The sequence below is a fragment of the Petromyzon marinus genome, chromosome 50 (genome assembly GCF_048934315.1).
Source record: "Petromyzon marinus isolate PM22_M1 ecotype Great Lakes invasive population chromosome 50, UKy_Petmar_22M1.pri1.0, whole genome shotgun sequence".
NCBI classification, from domain to species: Eukaryota; Metazoa; Chordata; class Hyperoartia; order Petromyzontiformes; family Petromyzontidae; genus Petromyzon; species Petromyzon marinus.
Genome location: NC_133716.1, coordinates 1,065,911 through 1,072,145, shown reverse-complemented (window position 1 = coordinate 1,072,145; position 6,235 = coordinate 1,065,911). Strand labels below are relative to the sequence as shown.

The window sequence follows — 6,235 nt, the reverse complement described above, 5'->3', positions numbered from 1 at the left end:
GGGTAATGGCCCCTTCCACCCACAACCTGTGGAGGTACAGCCTCCGGGCTATCTATCCTAGCCACTGACCTACTCCTATAGCCCTCCGGCTGGCTGGAGCTAAGGAGGCTGACCCACCGCTGGCACCGGTGGGTCTCTGACCACTGGCCCGTCCAGACCCGGCCCTAAAAAGGACGTCGGGGCTTGGGGTCCAGGGTCTCGTCTCCAGGTGGCTCCTCGACTTGGGCTCCAGGCGAACTGAGCTCTGCTCTCAGGAGCCCGCCTTTTATACGATTCCCCACCGAGGGGCGGGGTTCTGAGGGATCACAGATCCCCCGCAGCCCCCTCCCCTCAGGAGGGGTTCTGGCCACAGGAAGCCCAACCGATCTGTGTTTGTTTATCCTGCTTTCTGCCTACGGCAGACATGGACAAAGTACGGCCCCCGGGCCGTATATGGCCTGTTGGGCTTTTTAATCCGGCCTGCCGATCTTGTCCAAATATTATTATTAAATTAAATTTTACATTTCTCCTGTAATGCCCCCATTTCCCCATTAGATGGCGCACTTTGACCGGGAGTGGCCCAGCCCCTCTGTCAAATTTTAGAACCCATTGTGGCCCGCGAGTCAAAAAATGTGCCCACCCCTGGCCTAGGGGCAGGGTTCTGGGGGATCACCCACACACACACTCCACAGCCTCTACCCCTCAGGCGGGGTCTTGGTCAGGGTTATCAATGACCCCGCTCTTGTTAGTACTGTGTAGCGTGTGTGTGTTTACAGAGTTACCACCACACATATATATAATATCTAAACAGGAATATTTATACTGCTACTGATATTAAATCATGACGGGAATATCCATACTGTTGTTGATATTAAATCATGACAAGGATTCTATGTTGAAGGAAATGCTACTCGGTCGTACCATATCAGTTCAACTACCTCCAACATCACAACTACATTTTTTTCTCTTTTGTCTGCCCTTTCGTACGATTAAACGAGGCCATACGCAATCTTTCAGTTCTAGTGGCCAAATAATTTAGTCAAAATAATCTTTTAAGCATGAGGGTGGTCTATTGTCTAAATTCACAGATTTGTTTTGGGTAACTTTTCATTTCTATACAGCTGCACAAGAACAATGTTTTACAGCATCAACGTTTTGGAACAACCTTGCTTCCTCCCTTAGCATCATAAATCTGCCTTCAAAAAATATTCTGAAGCAGAAGATAAGTACTGGATATGGCCACATTTGCAAGTGATTTGTAACTTTGATTCTTATTGAGAGGCTACTATCTTCTGTCTTAGTATGGTCTGATACTTGTTGTTTTACTGCCTTTCCCAAGCTTGGGAATTGATGTACTAATACAATTTGAACTCACATCATGTATTAATTTTATTCTATTAAAGGGGCACCGTGGTGAAAGGATGTTATCTTCCTCGTGTGGTCTACGGGAGGTCAGGGGTTCAATCCCGACTGTGACCCCTATATATTTGGAGTGTCCATGTTCTCCCTGTGGTCGCGTGGATTTTTTTCTCCGGGTCCTTCGATTTTTCACTTCACATTTAGAATTAATGTGCGTTTAAATTCTTGATATTATTTAGCTGCTATAAATTTCCATGCGATAAGACACTTTGTTGAGCTATTATTTGTGATGTACTAGTATTTGTGCCCCGGTTGCTTCTGAACAAAAAGCTAATAGCTTTACCTGGTGAAATAAAAAATACGTATAATATATATGTATCTCATAGGGCCTCCTTTGCCAGTACAAAACAGCTGTGTTCAGATGTTATAACACCAAACTGTCTCTGGTGTGGACCAATTAGTTTCAAGGACAATGCATATATTATCAGAGTCTTTTGTTTGCACTCTGACCACAAGTATTGTGGTTAATGCAGACATGATTCCTTGTAAAAGGTTTCAGTTTGGTGTTTTAACATCTGAACACAGCTGTTGTGTTGCCAGACAAAAGGGGAAACTCCTATTATAATATTGTTGTTTCTTGCACTCCTATCGGGTTTTTGCATTGTTTGTTGTTGTAACATTCTGACTTGCCCCTCCTGGTCATAGTGCATCGGATTCCTCCAGTATGAATACAGATTCTGACAATAATTGCACTTCATAAATATGACGATATATTTTGCATGCAATAGCAGATTATATGGATTAAAACGATGAGTTTATCTCCTATCCAACGTTGTACCTTCAATGTAACACTGGCAATGTCATGTTTTTACAAAATTGTGTTTATGTTTTTAAACCGTGCTGAAGTTGGAAGAACGGAAGAATATCAAGAGGAAGATACTGATTTTATTCGTAACATTAACTCTATGATTACAAATAAAAGTGACTTCCACGCTATTCTAAGTAAACAAAATTTGACAAAATACTATCCCAATAAATTAACACTTAGTGATGTTCTAAAGATTGATAAAGTTGTTCTCGCCAGAGATGATTCAATATCAATGGGAAACATTGCCATGCACTTTCTACATAACATAATGAAAGCAAATTCAAAATCCAGGACGATAGATATTGATGCTCCAGAGTCACTAAGACAGGATTACTCGTCGAACGCTTCGTTTTTGAATGAGTTGTTACCTGACACAGAAGCAGAAGCTGACTCGGTCAGCATACTGGATCTGGTCACCGCGGTGTTTCTCTGCTGTGACAGCCTCTTGCAGCAGGTGCTCATGGTGAAGATGTCTCGGTGTCATTTTGCGCTGCCACTTTTGCTTCCCGACCCAGGCAAGGGCAACGTCACCTTCCTGCTCTGGGCCATGCGGCCAGTTGTTCACAAGTGGAGGCCGCACGATGGAGAGACCAGAAGGGGATACAGGGAGGATTCGATGGTTACTACTCCCATGCCAATAATATCCTTCGTGCGGCTGGGTGACTGCAGTGTTTCTAAGTGGGAGTGAATCAACTCAGTCCTTAGCAATGAAAACCATGAGTTCTTTGTTCACCGAGCCATGGAATGTGGTGATTGTTGCCGATCCATTTCAAAAGGCATGGTGTAAATGTGCTTTTACCTGCCATGTGGGGAATCACAGTTGGATTTATTCCCTGACATATTCACGGTGTTAATCTCCGAGGTGACATCAGAGATCACCCACATCAGCTCCAGGTTCTGAAACGTACTGCTGATGCGATGTTCATCTTTGTTGAAAACTTTGGGGATGAAGAGTGTGAGTTCTTATCCTCAAATTTTAATTCCAATTCCCCAATGTTCCTGGCAATCAATTAAAGAAATAGAACAGATGAAAAAGTCCTAAAAAAACTAAAGCTTTTTTCCAAAAGCTTGTCTTTGAATCAAAACAATTTTTGTTTCATGGACAAACGAAATGAGAAGAAAAATAAAACTACTTTACAAAAGACAATCACTGACATATTATTAAAGAGTAAGAATTAAACCAGAACTTTAGAAAAAAATGGCTACAAAAGTTCAACAGGAATTGAATACTGAGATAGATGAATATGTTGACTTGTGTACTAAAAGCAAGCACTCAGTTGATAGCATACTTGGGAATGTTAACAAGTCTAACTTGAGTGAAGTTAAGGCGATTATGTTGCCTTGCCAGGGAGAATTGTGGCAGAAATGGGCAGAGCTGTCCAAGGAGCAGTGTCACTCAAAAAGGAGAAGAGATCAAACTTTCGAGGCTTACAATCGCGAAATTGAAGACAGAAAACTTCAACTGAGGCAGCAGCAATCGGGAAAGGGTCTTTCACAAGCAATGCAAACATTTGCTTCGGCAATTCTTGATCTTCCTGCGGAAATGAAAATGTATTTCTTACAGTCCATGAGCATGGAACTGGATGCTTTGTTCAGACGAGCTCTTTTTCTATTGCGAGGAAAATACCAATAACTTTTAAAATCAACTGCAGATGTAAAAGAAGAGTTAAATAAACTTTCAAAAATGATGACATCTTCTTCACTTGGCTTGGAGAATTTCATGCGTGAGATTGGACAGATCTACAAAGCATCCAAGGTGTGAAAATCTGAAAATGCTCACGAGCGCCTTCCAGCCACTATGGCTGAGCTCTTCTTGAAAGGGGTTCCCATGGAGCTCCTAGATGGAGATGCTGGCTGCATTCCCATTGACTGGATCACAGAAGTGTTCGGAGAAGTCCGAAAAAAGCTGGGCCGGGACCCCTGCGTGTTCGTGCTGACGGTGCTGGGCGGTGCAGAGCTCAGGGAAGTCCACGCCTCTCAACACCAAGTTTGGGCTGCAGTTCGCAGTGGGCAGTGGTCGCTGCACACGCGGCGCTTTCATGCAGCTCGTCCCCATTGACGACGACTCAAAGCGAGAGCTCGGGTTTGACTTTCTTCTCGTGATTGACACAGAAGGACTGAAATCCCCTAAGCTGGCAAAACTGGATAACTGTCATGAACGTGACAATGAGCTGGCAACCGTGGTCATTGGATTAAGCGATCTTACTCTCATTAATCTGGCGATGGAAAATGCTGAGGAAATGAAAGAGATTCTGCAGATGGTTGTACATGTTTTCCTAAGGATGACGGTGGCAAATAAAAAGCCACATTGCGTGTTCGTTCATCAAAATTCTGGAGATGTATCTGCTGAAGAAAACAACATGCAAGCTAAAAAGGAACTGCTTGATCAGCTCAACGCATTAACGATATCTGCTGCGGAAATGGAGCACAAACAGCTGTACTATAAAGAGTTCAGTGATGTTATTAAATATGATCTGATGCAAGACAACTACTTCATCCCTGGATTGTTTCATGGCACTTCTTGTATGGCTTCGGTTAGTGATGGATACAGTGAGAAGGTTTATCGATTAAAGAGATATCTTCTCAGGTCATCTAAAGAAAAAAATGCGTCAGAATGTTGTTGCACAATATCAGAATGAAGCCAGTGGATAAACGACATTTGGCGCAATGTGAAAAATGAAACTTATATATTCCAATTCAGAAACACACTTGTTGTTAAAGCCTACAATGAACTTAATCAAAAGTTTGCAGAATGGGAGTGGATCTTCCGTAAGAGCATGATTGATTTCTTACATGTTGCAGAGCTCGGCATAGAAAAGGCCTCACAATAAACAGTTGCTAATCTGCATCAAACATTAATATAACAAGCTACAACTGAAGCAAACAATGGCAAAGACATGATTAAAAAACACATAAATTATTTATTTGACCAAAACTTAACTTTCAATGTTGTTGTAAAATACAAGCAGGATCTTTGCATTAGTGCTGATCATTTACAAAGAGAACTTCTGGATAACACTCTTGCTAAATGTTCAGAGTTTCTCGCTAGGAAAAAATCAAATGCATTTTTAGAAAAAATAAGTAACGATTGCTCCCAAAATATATCAGACAATGTTCACAAGCTTCTGAAGAAACGTGAAGGAAAACCTTTGGGACACGAACAGCTTCGACAGGAATATGAGCGCATTTGGTTAACATCAGTCCCTCAATTGACAACATTTACCGTGACAAAGCACGATAAGACTTGACATGGAAAACTCCTTTCGCAAAAACATAAATCAGCACGAAGGAATGGTAAACGCAATATTAAGTAATCCAACTACAGCTTCCTCAAACAAGGGTAAATTCGAGGTATAAAATTAACATCTAGCCAGTTTGTCTAATAAACGTTTACCAACTCGTCGTCTTGTCACAGACCCTAAAGAATTATGGAACATTTCAGATGAATTAATAGAAAATTGTGAAACTTTTGTCTAAATAAAATGTAACAATAATGCAGATTACTGTCCTTATTACTGGGACGAACTGCTGAAGAATGTAGATGACCTTTTGAATCAACAACCTGATAAGAAATACAAGAATAAGTTCATAATAGACATTAAATATTATATTTGTTGTATCGCTATTGCACGTTCCACAAGCCACCATGAGACCTTTTTAAATCAAAATGATCCATCAATTAAACTTGAAGAAATGAAAGTGAAGTATTTCAATAATTTCACAACTTTGTATGAGGCTGGAAATAAGAAAGACAAGGATGAGAAATTAAAGTGGTTGACTGCATTAATTTACAAAGACTGCCTTGGCCCTGCAGTGTCAAAACACTTAAACAAACGTCTGGGGGAAGAGATAGTGAAGAACATGAGAAAGGTTGGGTCTTATTCCAGCCGTAAAACTCTTGAATTGAATACTCTCTTGCAACTGTTGGAAATAGACGATGTTTCATGTTATCTAGACTTTTTAGACAACAATGACAGTTTCACAAAATCGTGTATAAAAAACAAAGTTTTAGAGTATTCTAAAGAGAAA

At 41.0% G+C, this 6,235-nt stretch overlaps 2 pseudogenes; both read left to right on the top strand.

Annotated features, from left to right (window-relative positions):
- The first annotated feature begins 2,474 nt into the window (after window positions 1–2,474).
- LOC142931175 (up-regulator of cell proliferation-like) lies at window positions 2,475–3,220 on the top strand (annotated as a pseudogene).
- Window positions 3,221–3,539: 319 nt separating this feature from the next.
- On the top strand, window positions 3,540–5,695 carry LOC142931174 (interferon-induced very large GTPase 1-like; annotated as a pseudogene).
- The last annotated feature ends 540 nt before the right edge of the window (window positions 5,696–6,235 follow it).